The 18,569-nt window shown below is 40.8% G+C and overlaps 1 pseudogene; it reads left to right on the top strand.

The window, feature by feature from the left end:
- Positions 1 to 17,079: 17,079 nt before the first annotated feature.
- LOC131923445 (E3 ubiquitin-protein ligase MARCHF2-like) lies at positions 17,080 to 18,249 on the top strand (annotated as a pseudogene).
- The last annotated feature ends 320 nt before the right edge of the window (positions 18,250 to 18,569 follow it).

Genomic DNA, 18,569 nt, shown 5'->3' with positions numbered 1-18,569 from the left:
TTGGGACCCTCTTCCTCCTAGTGGGTTGCCTTGTCCAGCCTTAATATGAGGGGATGTGCTTAGTTTTATTATAATTTGATATGCCATGTTTGGTTGATGTTCCTAGAAGGCCTGCCCTTTTCTGAAGACAAAGGAAGAGGAGTGGATCTGGGGGAGAAGGGAGGTAGGAAAGAGGGACTGGGGGGAGAGGAATGAGGGGAAACTGTGGTCAGGATGCAATATAATATATAAGAGAGGAAAAAAAGCTTGAGTCCAGAAACACACCAATGGCCCTGTCAACAATTTCTTTTCACTTTTTAACACTTCAAAGGCCCTTGACAAAGCCTCATTTTCTCATAATCCATATAGCCACTCTTCCCATAAAGACTATACAGATTTTCAAAATAAAAAGTAACTAAATGTTCTCAATTCTCACTGTACCTCTGCTTAACTTCCAAATAATGATCATTTAGTTATTTATAAATTGCAAAATGTATATTGATTGGTTTACTCATTTTTGCTGGGGAACAGTGATTTGTATTTAATCCATATCTGTTTTAGAGTATATGCTGTGAAATAGAACACAGCCATGTCATCAATGTGTATATGTGGATATATATGACTTATTTGGTGATAAGAGTAAAGTTATTGTCTTTTTCTCACCCTTGAATATCTCATCAACTTGTAAATGAAATGATTTCTTGACACTTTATTGCTGTGTTCACTTTTCTCCAGATGTAGCTGGATTAAGCCAGATTCTACAGTTATCCACATCATCTTCTAAAGGCCCTGTAGGATTTTAAATCACTTAAAACAATGGGCAGTGCAGTGAGAAGAATATATGTTAAATGATTTTTCTTATTATGTTTTATTAATTTATTCTTGTATAGGACATGGTTGCATGAATACCATGGAACAATCTAGCAGTCAGAGGAAAGCTCTCAGGAGTCAATTATCTTTCACCTTGTGGAAGGTGGCAAGATCAGGTCATCAGGCTTGGTGGCGAGACCTTCACTCCATCTTGTCTACCCTCAAATGGAGAACTGTGTGAGCAAGTGTCATCCAAAACAGTTAAATGCCACTTGTAGCCTTCCTTGAAAAAATGAGACTTTTTAAAAAACTGACAGGTTCTAAAGGACAGACACTTGAAGATGTTTTCTTCTAGAGCACTTGGGTGGAGCTCAGGATGATGATGGGGATGAAGGGGGATGAACCCAGCATCCCAGCCACATGCCTTTCTATTGGATAAGCATACACTAGGGATTCAAGTGTACTTAAATGAACAAGACACTTGGCGCTTACAGGAAGGAACCAAGGGCACAGGTTTCATGACACATAAACGTCACAAACAAGTCCTCACTAGCTCCCTCCTTCCAGTGAACTGATTATCTTCCGTGGCATCTTATACTGAGGGTTGAGGGTGTTGGGTGTGTTGATTCTTGTATGGTTTGCTTATTTATTTCTCCAAATAAACATTATTTTTCATACTCATTAACAAAAGAAATCATCTTAAATGAAAGGGCAGAAAGATTGGAGAAAGATCTGGGGGGAAGAATTTCCTCATGTTCTAGCTTTATGCACAGCCTTCTGCTAGACACTGGCCCACCAAAGCACACAGCCACTTTATGAAGTAAGTAGAAGTTTCTCATGTTTAGATCAGAACCTGTAACTCAGACACGTTATATGGTTTTCCAGGGTCTCCTGCTGATAAGCAGGGACACTGGGAGATGACTTCAATTCTCTCTGATGCACCATCCCACCATATGCCCAAGGTTGTTGGTAACAGGAGGATACCAAAGGTTGTATGTATCCAGGCTGTGTTCACATGGCTGTGTTCATCCGGCTGTGTGGATTCTAAGTCACGAATAAAGAGAACGGAGCTGGCACCATGATCGAGACATAACTGCACAAAAATGACAATTGAGTTAGCCACACACGACTCAAATCCGGAAATCTCATCTGTGCTCTCATCTGTGACTAGGGTAGTTATTTATTCATTAGTTTTATTATCTCTTTGCTTGTTCCAGATGCCACAAAAGGGTGGCCTGGGGGCCAAATCTGATTCACAGACAATTTTTATTTGACTTTCCCCAGTCTTAATTTTGCACTGTTGCTAACATTTTAAATGTTGGCTGCCAGAATTTTTATAATAGCAATAGCTCTCACAGGTAAAAGTCAGACTTCCTGCCTCCCTTGGAAGTTCCGCAAATTTGGCAATATTGGGTCTCAATGCCCAATTCAAGGAGAAGATGCAGATGCATGCACTTTGAAAAGGACTGACCTGTCAAGCTCACAACGCACCCCCCCCCCAAATTCTGCTTAGTTATTCTCTCTTCCTGCATGGCTCCAATGCTCTGTTGGATATGCATAGTCTGCTCAAAAACTGCATAGAGATATTTCTAAACTGAGAGTCCAATGAACAAGATCCTTAATAATAAGAGTCTCAATGTTTCCAACAAGACTAAGAAATTCTATTTATCCCTTTCTTTTCAGAGCGTTCTGAGTCTACACACCTTAACAACCAAGTTGTGCAGCTAACCATCTTGTCTCTACTCAGGAATCTGAGAAATAGTCAACAGCCTTGTCTTGAACACATCAGGGAAACCTGTTCACTTTTCAAGTGGCTCCAACTCCTAGAACTTTTCAGTGAAACTGAATCCAAATGCTCCCCTCCCATAAAACTTGCCATCTACTGATTTAAGTTTGGACCTCAAGAACCTGCATCACCTGATGACCCATCAAATATTTCAGAACTACTACTTTCACCCCTCTGCTAAGCTTTCTCCTCAGCCTTTAACATCAAGTGCCTAATACATCTTACAAGAACTAGCCGGTGTTGCCCACAGTGAGGTGTGTTCGACTTCAAAGTTGTGTGACAGGGGAATCAGTGCAGGACTCCATCAAAAGGGAGGGGTGAAGTCTATAGAGTTTCTCATTTTGTATTATTACATCTTAAGAACATGAAAGTTCTGATGATGAAAGATGCTTTAACAAGCTGGCAGGATGGGATGGAGAGGTTTGGGCAGTAGGGTAGTGATTAAGGTGGGTGGGAGCTCTGTCTTCACCTCTGAACTACATGTATTTTCTGCTTGTTTTCAATTCAACAGTGTCTTTAGGGTATTTCTGCCTTGTTAATAAGTGTATGTTCATAGAATCCAAACAGTTCAAAAGTAGTCTGCTATTCTAAACTGCCTCTCATTTTCCAGAAGTGGATTCTAAGAGTGTCTGTGTTTGAGCTAAATATCTCTTCGTAATAGTCATATCAAAAGGAGTATTATCATCCATTATGGTGCTTTCCAGACAGGCTCTGAGAGCATCAAAGCCATCTCAAGTTAGGACAGGTAAAAATGTCTATAGGACAAAAGATAAAAATTGGAGCTATTACGGGGACAAGGGGACAGTCAACTTCCTTTCATGTGTGTGATTTCATGTTTATGTATGAGTCTGGTTTTCAACATATAGTTACCATTGGTATAAACTTAAGGAAGCTAAAAATTGATGTGAAAGACAGTGACCTAGTCCTTTCAAATAGAGCTAGAGTACAGCATGCATTGGTGTTAAAACTATTTATAAGAGTTCTAGTTATACAAAAATGGGCAACTTTTGATGAATGGAAAATAAAATTAATTAATAAAGCTCATGAAACCTCTTTCTAGTTAAACATTATCAGATAGAAAGTTTTTCATACCAAAGTTGACCACAATGTGTCCATCTCAATAAAGTTGTCTACTAGCTTCTGCTAAATTAAATACCAAAAGCCATTCAAAGTGAAAAATATTAATCCATGAGAGCTCAGCAAAAGATTAAGGTAGTAGGCCTCCTAAGTTAAATGTAATTATTTTCCCGGACCAAATGAATTTATTTCCAGGTTCTGGTAAAACACAGCAAACAAATCAAATTATACAATTTTCATTTTCTGGAAATTTTAGCAAGAAAGTATTACCCATCCTGAGGTTCATGATACCTACAACTCCTGGAACTTTTCAGTGAAATCAAATCCAAATGCTCCCCTCTCATAAAGCTTGCTATCTACTGATTCAAGCTTGAATCTCAAGAACATGCATCACCTGCTGACATACCCCCAAACAGAATTTGATGTCAGCCTGGTACCAGTTCAAGGAACTATGATTTTTTTTTTAATTTTTATTTTTGTTTTGCAATACAATTCAGTTCTACATATCAGCCACGGATTCCCTTGTTCTCCTCCCTCCAGCCCCCCTCACCTTCCCCCCAGCCCACCCCCCATTCCCACCTCCTCCAGAGCAAAGCCTCCCCCATGGACTGAGATCAACCTGGTAGACTCAGTCCAGGTAGGTCCAGTCCCCTCCTCCCAGGCCGAGCCAAGCGATCCTGCATAGACCCCAGGTTTCAAACAGCCAACTCATGCAATGAGCACAGGACCCGGTCTCACTGCCTGGATGCCTCCCAAACAGATCAAGCCAATCAACTGTCTCACCCATTCAGAGGGCCTGATCCAGTTGGTGACCCCTCAGTCATTGGTTCATAGTTCATGTGTTTCCATTTGTTTGGCTATTTGTCCCTGTGCTTTATCCAACCTTGGTCTCAACAATTCTCGCTCATATAAACTCTCCTCATTCTCGCTAACTGGACTCCCAGAGCTCCACCTGGGGCCTAGCCATGGATCTCTGCATCCAGATCCCTCAGTAGTTGGATGGGGTTTCTAGCATGACAATTAGGGTGTTTGGCCATCCCATCACCAGAGTAGGTCAGTTTGGGCTGTCTCTCGACCATTGCCAGCAGTCTGTTGTGGGGGTATCTTTGTGGATTTCTGTGGGCCTCTCTAGCACTTTGTTTCTTCCTATTCTCATGCGGTCTTCATTTACCATGGTCTTCTATTCCTTGTTCTCCCTCTCTGTTGTTGATCCAGCTGGGATCTCCCGCTTCCCCAAGCTCTCTTTCCCTCGACCCTTGCCCTTCATTACCCCCACTCATGTACAGGCTGTTCATGTAGGTCTCTTACATTTCTCTGTCATTGGGCAATCCCCGTGTCTTTCTTTGGGTCCTGTTTTCCAGGTAGCCTCCCTGGTGATGTGAGTAGCAGTCCAGTCATCCTTGTTCCACATCTAGTATCCTCCTATGAGTGAGTACATACCATGTTTGTCTTTCTGAGTCTGGGATACCTCACTCAGGATGATTTTTTCTAGATCCATCCATTTGTCTGCAAACCTCATTATGTCATTGTTTTTCTCTGCTGAGTAGTATTCCATTGTGTATATGTATCACATTTTGTTTATCCATTCTTCAGTTGAAGGGCATCTAGGTTGTTTCCATGTTCTGGCTATTACAAACAATGCTGATATGAACATAGCTGAACAAGTGCTCTTGTGGTGTGATTGAGCATTCCTTGGGTATATACCCAAGTGTGGTATAGCTGGATCTTGGGGGAGATTGATTCCCAATTTTCTAAGAAAGTGTCATATTGATTTCCAAAGTGGTTGTACAAGCTTGCATTCCCACCAGCAGTGGAGGAGAGTTCCCCTAGCTCCACATCCCCTCCAGCATAAGGTGTCTTCAGTGTTTTTGATCTTAGCCATTCTGACAGGCATAAGGTGGTATCTCAGAGTTGTTTTGATTTGCATTTCCCTAATGATTAGGGATGTTGAGCAATTCCTTAAATGACTTTCAGCCATTTGAGTTTCCTCTGTTGAGAATTCTCTGTTTAGTTCAATAGCCCATTTCTTAATTGGACTATTGGGCATTTTGATGTCTAATTTCTTGAGTTCCTTATATATTCTGGATATCAGTCCTCTGTCAGAAATTCTTCACAGACCTGGAAAGAATAATACTCAACTTCATATGGAAAAACAAAAAACCCAGGATAGCCAAAAGAATCCTGTAAAATAACACAACCTCTGGAGGCATCATGATCCCTGACTTCAAGCTCTACTATAGAGCTACAGTAATAAAAACAGCTTGGTACTGGCATAAAAACCAACATGTGGACCAATGGAGTCGAGTTGAAGACCCTGACATTAATCCGCACACCTATGAACATATAATTTTTGACAAAGAAGCCAAAAGTGCACAATGGAAAAAAGAAAGCATCTTCAACAAATGGTGCTGGCATAACTGGATATCAACATGTAGAAGGCTGCAAATAGATCCATATCTATCACCGTGCACAAAACTTAAGTCCAAGTGGATCAAGGACCTCAACATAAATCCAACTACTCTGAACCTGCTAGAAGAGAAAGTAGGAAGTAGTCTTGAACGCATTGGCATACGAGATCACTTCCTAAATATAACACCAGTAGCACAGACACTGAGAGAAACAATCAATCAATGGGACCTCTTGAAACTGAGAAGCTTTTGTAGAGCAAAGGATACAGTCAACAAGGCAAAGTGACAGCCTACAGAATGGGAACTATGATTTTTAATTTATTTTTCACAATTGTATTCACTGTACTTCTTCCCACTTATCTTAGCTCAGGGGTCATCTCATTATATTGCCTGTAAGTCTATATTCTGAAGAACCTGGCTCATTGGAATCATAGTTTTACAGTTCATAGGCCATGGATGAGAACTTTCCCTCCCAGATTTAGGGAAGAGGCTTGATCATATGAACTTGTTTCCTCCTATTAGACTGGAGAAATAAGAGCCCATGATCAGCAATTCTTGCAGAATGGCTCTAAGGGGAAGAAAACAGTTTCTAGGGGGGCTGCTGATGGGGATATAATTGATACTAAATGGAAATGAACAATAGTTTTTCACTCTGGCCTTTTCCCTCTCTCTGACCCTGGAATGTAGGCACAGGTGGTCAGAAGAATGATACTTCTACCTCTTTTCAGTGGGTCCCTCTTGTTCCCTTGACTATAAAAGGTCAGAATTACATTCTAAGCAATATGGACAGAGTGAGGGAATAAGGGAGAAAAGGAGGGGAGAGGAAATGATAGATAGATAGATAGATAGATAGATAGATAGATAGATAGATAGATAATATATTTTCTCTAAAACCTCAATCCCAAAGTCTCATACATCAGATGGTCACCTAAATAAAAAACACATAGTTTATTCTTCCTTCTGTCCAGGTTTTACTTCTAACTTAACTTGTTTGTGGACATTCCAGAAAGTTAAACTGGTCATTAAGAAAAGATTGCTCAAAGGACATTTTTAAAACTCAAATATTAATTTTCAAATATTGAGACCCGCTCTTTCAATATAATATGAAACCATGACATTAATTCTTTTCTAAATATAGTTTAAATAGTTACAATATTAGAAAATAAAAACATCCAAAATCTCCTACTCTACTACAATTATTTTAATTTTTATACATGGCCATTCATTAGCCTTAAACATAAAATTTTAAATTCTTAAACAATTATACTTGATGTTTAATTTCATCAAAAACCAATATCAGAAAAGACATTGTTGTGTAAATTCATGAGGCAGTTTACCAACACACAGAACCATTATGTATAGCACCAATATAATTACTTGTCTGTGTTAGCATGCTGGTAAAGACATGTGTTAACCTGCACAGTTCCCAGCCTTGAGCCAAAATATATATCAAATCAGAAATAAGGAAGCCCGGAGACTGAAGCCTTTTATTGAAAGAGATACATAATCATATACCCAACAAAACATGCTTTGCAAGTATGTGCAAGGCAATAAAAATCTCTTCTAGTTTTATCTCTGAGGGCATCAAGAAAGTGATTATAATCAGATGAGGTGCGATACTGATCATTCCTGCTCTGAAGACTGAATGATGTACTGAAGGTTTGAACCACAGACAGGGCCACTTCTATATAGCCCAAGGAAAAGTTTTGAGTAGGAAAGACATTATGGACTTAAAGTCTAGGTCAGTCTGCTTCTGTTGTGGTTAACTTCTTTACATCTATCTCCCTCCAAAGAGTAAACCCCTCAAGAGCTGGAACCATCATGTTGCCCACCTTCAAGCTCTCAGAGTAGGTTGGCTCCTAGTTAGGTACTCTTTAGTCCATAATGTATCAACTCATCCATCCCACATCTACCCTCATCTAACTGTCTTTTCTCTCCACTGGTCCCATCACAATTCAGTAAATGATATCTCAGCTATTCAGAGTTCTTGTCTGGCCAGTAATCACCTTTTATATATATATATTTTTTACTTTTATTTCTAAATAGTTGGCCAAACACCTTGATTTGTAACAGCATTTTCACTTCTCACTAACTTACTACTGCCATTGTCTTGGTCCAAGAGAGCACTAATGGCCTTCTGAGCTGTTTCTGTCACCAACTTTATCCAAGCTCCTTACCCAACACAGCCTCTTCTTAACACAAAAGCCAATGCCTACACCACATTGTCTGCTTCCACTCTCCTCTGCCCCAAGTTTTCCACAGTTCCCATCTATATCAGCTACTTTTCTACCCATGCGATAAAATACCACACTCAAAAATAACTTAAAAGAGAAAAAGGTTCATTTTAACTTGTAGTTCCAGAAGCAAAAACAGTCCATCATGATGGGAAAGGCATGGCAACAGGAGCCTGAGGTCAGCCTACAGAAAAAACAGAGGGGTCGAATTTCATCAGCTCACACAGGATAGATAGATAGATAGATAGATAGATAGATAGATAGATAGATGATGGATAGATGGATGGATGGATAGATGGATGGATGGATGGAGAGATAGATGGTTGGGTGGATGGATGGATGGATGGAGAGATATAGAGAGATATAGACAGAGAGAGGGGGATGAATGGATGGATAGACAGACAGACAAACAGACAGACAGATGATGGATGGAAAGATAGATAGGAGCCAAGCTATAAAATCTCAAAGCCCACTCCCAGTGATACACTTCCTCCAGCAATGCTTCCCCTCCTAAAGGTTCCATAACCTTCTCAAACGGTTTCACCAACTGGGCAGCAAATATTCAGATTCATGAACTTAAGGGAGACATTTCCCATTCAAACAAGTACACCATCTTATCCAGAATAAAAGCCTTAGTCCTTCCAGTGGTCTCTAAGATCCTGTGTTATCTTCACTTTGAGAACTGATGCTTCACAAACCCCTACCCAGGCTCATTGCTCTGGTCTTTCTGGCTTTTTGAAATGTTCCAGACACACTGGCTCCCTGTATTCTTTGTGAATGTGCCAGTCTTGTCCATCCTCACAAATAGTGTGTCTGCTTCATGCTCACATGAAATCTTGGTCCTAGATGATTTCATACCTGTTCACATTCCTTGTGTTCTTTAGGTCTTTGCTCAAATCCCACTTCCTCTTTGAGGCCTCCCCAGTTCACCTAATTAAAATTAGTTTCTTTGTCCTCACCATCTATTTAGCTTTTCTCCATGATACCTGTGATCACTTGACAAACTATACAGGCTAATTTTATAACTATTTGTTGTTCCATACTAGAATTTAAGATCCATGAGGTCAGGCTTATTTTCAGTTTTGTTTTCTTATCCCTAGTGTTTTAGTTATGGTTATTGCTGTAAAGAGACACCATGACCATGGCAACTCTTATAAAGGAAAAAATTTAATTGGGGTGTCTCACTTATAATTCAGAGGTTCAGTCCACTATTGTTATGGTGGGACATGGTGGCATGCAGGCAGATATGGTGCCGGAGAAGTAGCTGAGAGTCCTGTATCTTACAGGCAACAGGAAGTGGTCTGAAACACTGGGTGGTATCTTGAGCATATATGAGACCTCAAAGCCTATCTCCACAGTGACATACTTCCTCCAATGAGACCACAGCTATTCCAACAAGGCCATATCTACTTATAGTATCACTCCCTTTGGGGGTCATTTTCTTTCAAACCACCACATTCTACTCCCTGGCCCCCAAAGACTTGTAGCCATATCATAATGCAAAAATACATTCAGTCCAACTTCAAAAGTCCCCATAGACTATAACAGTCTCAACAATGTTTTAAAGCCCAGGGTTCACTCTTTTCTGAGATTCACACAATCTCTTGACTATAATCCCCAATAAAATCAAAATAAAAAAAACAGATTATATACTTTTAATATACAATGGCACATGATATACACTACCATTCCAAAACATAGGGAAGGGAGCATAGTGAGGAAATACAGGACCAAAGCAAGACCAAAAACCAGTTGGGCAAAACTCCAAACTCTGCATTTCCATCTGATGTCAAAATGTTCTTCAGATCTCCAATTCCTTTCAGCTTTGTTGACTGTAACACACTTCCTTCTCTTGGGCTGGTTCTACTCGCTATTAGCAGCTCTCCTTGGCAGGTATCCCATGGCTCTGACATCTTCAACATCTTGAAGTCTGCAAGACAATACAGGCTTCAACTTCACAGCTTCACACAATGGTCTCTCTAGGCCTCCATTCAGTGGCACCCCTGACACATGCCTGCCTGGCCTTTCCTTAGTCATGGAGGAAGGTTCCAGAATGCCTTTCTTCTATCCTTGACTTTAAAGGCAAAACCACATGACAGAAGCTGCCAAGTTCTGCTGCTTGCTGTGGCTAGAGCACGGCCTCCTCAATCAATTACATCTTCATCAGACTTCTGTCCTTCACTGCCTAAGCTTGGCTGTCCTGAAACTGGATCTATAAACCAGCAGGCCTCAAACTCAGAGATCTACCTGCCTCTGCCTTCTGAGTGCTCCAGTTAAAGGCATGCACCACCACACCCTACTCTAAGCTTTTCTTTAATTCCTTTTCACAAATTGGAAACTTAGCTGGGTGGGAGCTTGCCCTGAGGGAACCACTGTCTTTATTCCATTTCTTAATCTGTTTATCTCCTTGAATGCAGGATTTAGCTCTATTTCATATCCTGGTGCTACTTTTCCCCTCAAATGTTTTTCCTTGCTCAGCTTGCTCCTTTTCATTATATATTTTCACTAGAGTTAACACTAGTAACTACAAAACAAAGTCTATACTAGGCTGTTTTGAGATGTCCTCTTCCTAGTTAATTAATCCCAAACTCTTCACTTTAGTCTCAGGTAAACTTTTCAGACAAGGGTGAAAAACAGCCACATTCTCCACCAAAATTCTTCTCCTCTGAAACCTCGACAGTTTAAATCATTCTCAACACCATTGTCTTCCATGCTCCTACTAGTATGGCCCATTAAGCATTCCACTGCTTTCCTTACCCAAAGTGCCAAAATCTAAATTCCTCCAAAATAAAACATGGTTAGGCCTATTACAACAATACCCCTGTCCCTGGTACCAACTTCTATCTTAGTTACAGTTTCTATTGCTGTGACAAGTCACCGTGACCAAGGCAACTCATAAAGGAAACATTTAATTGGAATGGTTCACTTACAGTTCAGAAGTTTAGCCCATTATCATCATGGTGGGACATGGCAGCACGCAGGCAGACATGGTGCTAGAAAGTAGCTGAGAGTCCCACATCTTGTAGGCAACAGGATGTGGTCTGAAACACTGGGTGATATCTTGACCATAGGAAACCTCAAAGCCTGCCTTTACAGTGACATACTTCCTCCAATGAGACCACATCTACTCCAACAAGGCCACACCTCCTAATAGTGCCACTCCCTTTGGGAGCCATTTTCTTTCAAACCACCACACCCAGAAACTATCACATGCTAACAATAGCTATTTCCTCAAAGAGTGGGTTGTTGGTTAGCCAGATCGAATGGGTTGGTGAGTAGCTAGATGACAAAATATAAATTCCCTCATCGCACATTTTGTAAGAATATTCCTTGTTTTTTAAAAAGTATTATTAGGAGCTGGAGAGATGGTTCAGTGGTTAAGAACACTGGTTGTTCTTCCAAAGGACCGAGATTCAATTTCCAGCATCCATAGGGTGGTTCACAACAACCTGTAGCTCTCATTCTATGGGATTTGACATCTTTAGGTCTCCATGGGCACTAGGCATGCAAGTGGTGCATAGACATATATGCAGGGAAAACACCCGAAAACATGAAATAAAATTAATGTTAATGTTAAAGAAAATATTATTAGTTTTACATTATAGATTGAAAAAGTCAATAAAATCAAATGGCCTACTGAAGTCACAGGGCTGGTAAGTAAAGGAATTGGTCTAGAGGCTAGCTCTCTGACATATGAGCAGTGCTATTCATCTGTTGCTATTTTGAAAACTCTCCTGAATTGACTTAAATGCCAGACTCAGAAAAGAGTAAGATTAAACAAATGTTTTGGGTGAACAATCACCTCTTTTCGAACATTTGTATTGCAAGCAAGCAAACTAAAAATCATGAAGACAAAAAACATTTAATTTTAGTCAACAACATTGATTAAATTTCAACTAAAACAAAGGGCAGTTGGCAGAAAAAAATACATGTTGTAGGATTAATGTTCTTGTTTAACTCGGTATGCTAATTAAAATTAAATTTTCAATACTCCATTTTATTTTACAGCATAAGAATGCAAACTATGTTCAACAAAGTGTCATCTTTTCCTGGTTTTGATCAACAATATTTTAAGGCCTTTGGAGAATTTGGTAGATAATACAGTTGGCTTCTTGGGGACGTGAGTGAAAGACAAGAGAAACAGCCAGATGGCAAGAATGCAGGTGGCTGCCTGGAAATCAGTATCTTCTCACAACCCAGATCTCTCAATTTTGAGATACCATGCCATCCTTTATTGGAGTGAAAGGAACATGGAGCATGTTAGTCTGACTCCGCGGCTTTGCCCCTTTGATGGTAAAGGCAAGAAGCCATGGTCAGCATGCCTGTAGTGTGTGGTTCAGGTGTAAACAATATCCCCATCTCCCATCCTCAGCCACTGGTCATTCTTTGTTCTACAAATCAGGCTGTGTCTCCCTTCCTAGAGCCACACTCCATGGTGGCTTGGGATTGGTGAGTTTCCTGATAAGGAGACAGAAAAAAACAACTATATAAATAGTTGCTGTTTCTAAGAGTAAAGAAACATTGAAGTGTCTCCTTGTTTTAATTATCACATAGCTATGTAGCCCACTTTGATGAAGCAACATCCTGTAAAGAGAAGTGGGAGAAACTGTACAGGATGGAGAAATCATTGCTGTTTCAAAGCCAGGGATGGAGAGAAGTGGGAGAGGGTAAGTCCATGAAGTCAGCATAGCTTTTTCCCCTTTTATATCATTTTATAGCCAGTGTGGAGAACAAAACAGCTGGAAAGAACTGAGCAGTGAATAAATACTATTCTCAAAACTTGTTCAAATAGATAAATATAGCAAATCTCTAAAAACTGTAATCTAAGTAACTGAATAATTTAATTCAACTTTTCCTAAAAAGATTTTAGGCTGTTGCATTGATTTCCCCAGAGGAAGGTACTGGTATTTGTGTCCTCAACAACTTGTATTAACAACTAGTTCATGCATTGGGTTTATCTTGTCTTTTCTCTATAGTTTTCTCTGTCTCTTCACTCATGCCTCTCCACATCATCCACAAATGCAGTTTACCTAATTTCAGTTTTTCTCTTAATCAAGCAGTAGACCTTGTATCTTAGAGCTAACTATTCATTGGCATTTTCTAAACATTCCTTGTCACTCTATTATGTAAAAGGCTTCATTGTAAATAGATGGCTTTGCCTGTTACATTGTGAAATCAATGAATGAGAAGGTGCCAAGGGCTTCCCAGCTAGTAAGTCATGAATGTACAGCTATTGAAGCTCTCCTGAATTAACTCTTAAATCCCACACCACCCATTCTTACCTCACTTCAAACTGTCTTACTTTTTTATGGTCATCAACAGAAGATATAGGTTACTTCTCAGGAGGAAAAATGATGAAGATCTTCACCTGTACGGTCATTACTCATACTGTAATACTTTGGGTTAAAATGAGAAATACAATTTTTTTTTCTCAAAAATATAATTGAAAAGAACAATGAGCTTGGAATCAGATCTGACCCTATTCAGTTCTATGGCATTGGCCAAGCCATGTAACCAAAGGGTATTAACTTTTGCAACAGAAATTTAAGGAGATTGTATTAGACTCATCTTTCCAAGCTTTATGCCTAACAAAGCATTAGTTTCATGTAATATTAAGAAAAGACTATTTCATTTCATTCAACAGAGACTAAATGATTGTCTACCATATCTTAAGAGGATGAGCCTGGATAAATAATCTTAGATGTTGTTTAGATAGAAAGGGCATTAAAAACAGGAGAGGGCAAAGGTTAAGTAGAATATAATGACAAAATCCAAAATTAGGATATAAATCAATCAAAGACAGAATGAGTAGAAGCAACGTTGAAAAACTATCAGGGAATTTTCAAGGGCTATTTTAAAAACAAGTTCAGAGACAGACTATATGCCAAATAGAAAAAGTTACAAGGATTCTAAATAAAGACATTCTGGTGAAATTGCTGGAAATCAACAATAGAGTTAGAGGAGCAAGGTCACACACAAAAGAATGGGAACAGACCACTGACTTCTCAAAATAGCAAGAAAATCCTCAGTACAGTGGAATAAAACCTTTAAAACTGCCAAGAGGCCCAGGTGTGGTGGTACATACTTATAACCCCAGCACTCAGAGGCTGAAGCAGGAGGATTGCTCTAAATTCAAGGTAAGTCTAGACTACATGAGTTCCAGACCAACCATGGCTACATGGAGAGATCATATCTCAGAAAAAAAGAAAGAAAGAAAGGAAGAAAGAAAGAAAGAAAGAAAGGGAGGGAGGAAAGAAAAAGAGAGAAAGAAAGAGGAGAGAGAGAGAAAGAGAGAGGGAGGGAGAGAAAGGAGATTACCTTTCAACAATAAAGCAAAAATAAGGACAGTTGTTTACATACTCAAGTGAACTCACTAAGAGTACATATTTGCAAGGGACATTTTTACTACTAGGGAATGAGTTCCTATGCAGAAGCCAAGAAGTAGAAAGGAGCCGGGCGGTGGTGGCGCACGCCTTTAATCCCAGCACTCGGGAGGCAGAGCCAGGCGGATCTCTGTGAGTTCGAGGCCAGCCTGGTCTCCAAAGCGAGTTCCAGGAAAGGCGCAAAACTACACAGAGAAACCCTGTCTCGAAAAACCAAAAAAAAAAAAAAAAAAAAAAAAAAAAGAAGTAGAAAGGAATGAAGTTAGCTTATATTCAAAAATGTTAGCTGCATGAGAATAATAATGTGAATTTTTAGTAGACTTTTACTTTAGCAGTCAAAGGGATAATAAATGGAGTTTCAAAATAACTTGTACTACTACAAAAATATCTAAATTTTAATTTTAGGTTTTAATGATGTAAATGTATTTGGTAAAACATTCCAGAGTGAATACTAGAATAAACAGCTCAGGTAACTTCCAAGAAGAAGAAGAAAAAAATACAAGATAAAACTACTTATTCAATCAAGAATAAAGGCAAAAAGGTCAGGAAAAAACAGCAACAACAACAAAAACAAACAAACAAAAAAAAAAAACAAGCCTAGAATAGTCCTAGAACATAGGAATCATTTAAAAATATTGGCATGAAAAATGACTTATTCATCAAGGAAAGAATGAATGAATACACAACCTGACATTCCTAGGATATGAGACAAAAATCAATCAATCAATCAGCTCCTATACACTGCCAGTTTGGGGGCTGTGGTTTAGAGACCTCAGGTAGATGGAGTTATACAGAGAGAAAATTCTATATTGGTCCTCAGGTTTAGCTTCTTTGAAATCTTGAATGTGAACTCTCTCTCCTTTATCCATGTGGTGTACTTCCCTCCAGGCATGTCGGCTAAGGTACAGCATCCGTCCACTGCTGTTCTGCTGTGTTTGTTGGTACACTAGGATTTCCCCATTTCCCACACGTTTAGGCAGAAGTCATTTTAATTTTTCACTCCATTTCAGTATTCTTGAATGCTACTTACCACATAAGACTGTACTTTATGACTGCCTTGATCAGCAAAGGATTTGAGTTGTGCCAGCCCCTCTCTCTACTAGATCCCCAGGCAGAACAGCTGCAAAACTTAATCTCGCTTTTGGTAATGAATTCATTCGTCTCATTTGTATGCAACTCAGGCTGACTAACCCCAACTTTAAAGGAAAATGAGGGCTGATCTCTTTAAAGAGAGTGAATATGGAGCAGCCTGATCCCTGAGAGGCTCCAAGAGATTGAAGTTGTTCGAGTCTCACCCCCAGGCTTTTACAAGGGTAAAGCCACGCAATCAGGAAGAGATTTGACCATCCTGTCAATCAAAGATGCTGCCAGCCAACCTCACTCATTGCAATTGATTAGCCGAAGGGACTTATCTTAGGAGAGTAGAAAGAGCATGCTAAAAATCAGCTCTGTTCAGTCTCTTAATCTTTTTGAGCCTCAATTTACTCATCTGTGAAGAAGAAGGATTCAAACATAATCACCTACAAGCCTGGTTTGTTAAACTTTGCTGAGCATCAAAATTACCCGGAGAAATTATCAACCAGACTGCCAAGCCCACCCCCATAGTTTCTGATGCAGTGTTTCTCAGGAAGACCCTGTGAACCTCTGTTTCCAGCAGGTGTTCTTACTGAGGCCACCAGTGCAGAGACCACACTTGGAAGCTCTGCTCTGTGAAGGTCTCTTTTTGCTAAATTGTACTCTAAAGCACTGAAAAAAATTCAAATACAGGATACACTTAATATTAAGTGAATATGTAAAGCATCTTCTGCTAATTTGCATAAGTATCACATGTATTATCATACCTCAATAGTGCCCTGTAGATAAGAATCATTTATAATTCTTAATATCTGCCTTTAACAGTAAGCAGCCTTGGCACACAATTTATTTTTCTCAAGCAAAAATGCCCTTCACAAAAATCTGTTAAATGTGCAAGGCTGGCCCTTTACATATGCAGTGAAAATAGTCATTTATATGTTCATTGGCACCAGAAAAAAAGAAGTTCAACTCAGAAATTTACCTGTCTGACCAGCTCCTCACTCCTAGAATCAGTTATGTATTTGGATGAAAACTGAACTGAGTTCTATTAAAATTCATAAATCCCCAAATAGAGAAAAAAAATCTTGTTAGCCAACTACCTATTACTGCAAGTGATTTTATCAAATTATTTCTAAAATCCAGTTGTTCTTAAGAAAAAGGCCAGGCGGGACGCAGGTGCCGGCCGGAGCGGAGCAAGCAGCTGCAGACGGGCGGAGCCGGGCCAGAACCCGGGACCCAGGACAGAGAAAACGGGGCCTGTGTGTCTGCCCAGCCCGGCCGCAAATCAGGCTCCTGGGACCATGGAACTCAGGCCCTGAGGACAGAAGATGATGACAGGAGACTGCTGCCACCTCCCTAGCTCCCTATATGACTACTCTGGCAGCCCTGCCTTCTCCAAGGTTGTGGAGGCCACAGGCCTTGAGCCACCCCAGTATGTGGCACAGGTGACTTCAAGGGATGGCCCTGACTGCTCTCAACTGTCATCTGGACTTTGGACACACCGAGTGACTGTCCCTTCTGCCGAATCTGTCACGAGGGAGCAAATGGGGAGAACTTGCTGTCCCCATGTGGCTGCACCTGCACGCTGGGAGCTGTGCACAAGAGCTGCCTGGAGAAAGGTCTGTCTTCCTCCAATACCAGCTACTGCGAGCTGTACCACCCTGAGTTCGCAGTTAAAAAGCGGCCCCGACCTCTCACAGAGTGGCTGAAGGACCCAGGGCCTCGCACTGAGAAGAGAACGCTGTGCTGTGACAGGGTGTGTGCTTCCTGTTCATCACACCACTGGCTGCCATCTCAGGTTGGCTGTGCCTTCGAGGGGCCCAGGACCACCTCCGTCTGCACCGCCGGCTGGAGGCTGTGGGGCTCATCTCCCTCACCATCGCCCTCTTTACCATCTATGTGCTCTGGACACTGGTCTCTTTCCGATACCATTGCCAGCTGTACTCAGAATGGAGGAAGACAAATCAGAAAGTCCGCCTGAAGATTCGGGAAGCAGATGGCTCCGAGGCACCCCACCACTCCTTGCTGGCTGCTGGACTCTTAAAGAAGGTGGCAGAGGAGAGCCCTGTGTGAAGAACTGACTGGCAGGGCCCTGAGGTAGTGAAGAGACCAGAGGCAGATGACAATGCCTCGGTGTTTGGAAGGATGGAAGCTGCCTGACCTTTCATGCACAGCCACGATGCTTCTCGGGCCAAGAGCCACAGCAAGCAGAGCCTGCTCTGTGCTCCTTGTGAACATATTTTCAAGGGTTTTGTTTTATATATTGTTGCACATGATCAGGACAAATGGACAGACCCAAGCTCTGGATGGAGCAGGCACCCTTATCTCATTCTGAGTTCTGCTTGACACCTCGTTGGCCAGCAGCTTTGACTGCTTGTGTCAAGGGCACCCATTGGGCTAGAAGGTTCCAGCAAGCTTCTTGCACTACTCTGCACCTGGCTGGCTTGCTTTACTGGCACTCTTGACTTTATAAAGTTGCACTGCATTCCAAAAACCCAACCCTGAATGAATAAAAGGAGCCCTTGCTGGCTAACGTGGACTCGTCAGTTACATTTCTAAACGGCTCCAAGTGAGTGATTTGGGGGGGGGGTGGTAAAAAACACTTGGCTAGTTTTGAGGGATCTGTTATGAATCTGTCTTAGTTTCTTAATTCTATGATAATCAGATAAAAGCAACTTAAGTTGCGGGTGCAGAGATGGCTCAGTGGTTAAGAACACTGGCCACTCTTGAAAAGAACTGTGTTCGATTCCCAGAACGCATATGGCAGCTTGCAACATCCCTAACTCTGGTTCCAGGGGATCCAGTGACTGCTTTTGGC

This window comes from Peromyscus eremicus, chromosome 13 (genome assembly GCF_949786415.1).
Source record: "Peromyscus eremicus chromosome 13, PerEre_H2_v1, whole genome shotgun sequence".
Taxonomy (NCBI): Eukaryota; Metazoa; Chordata; class Mammalia; order Rodentia; family Cricetidae; genus Peromyscus; species Peromyscus eremicus.
The sequence above is the reverse complement of the archived record's forward strand: the minus strand, read 5'-3'. Positions and strand labels throughout refer to the sequence as shown.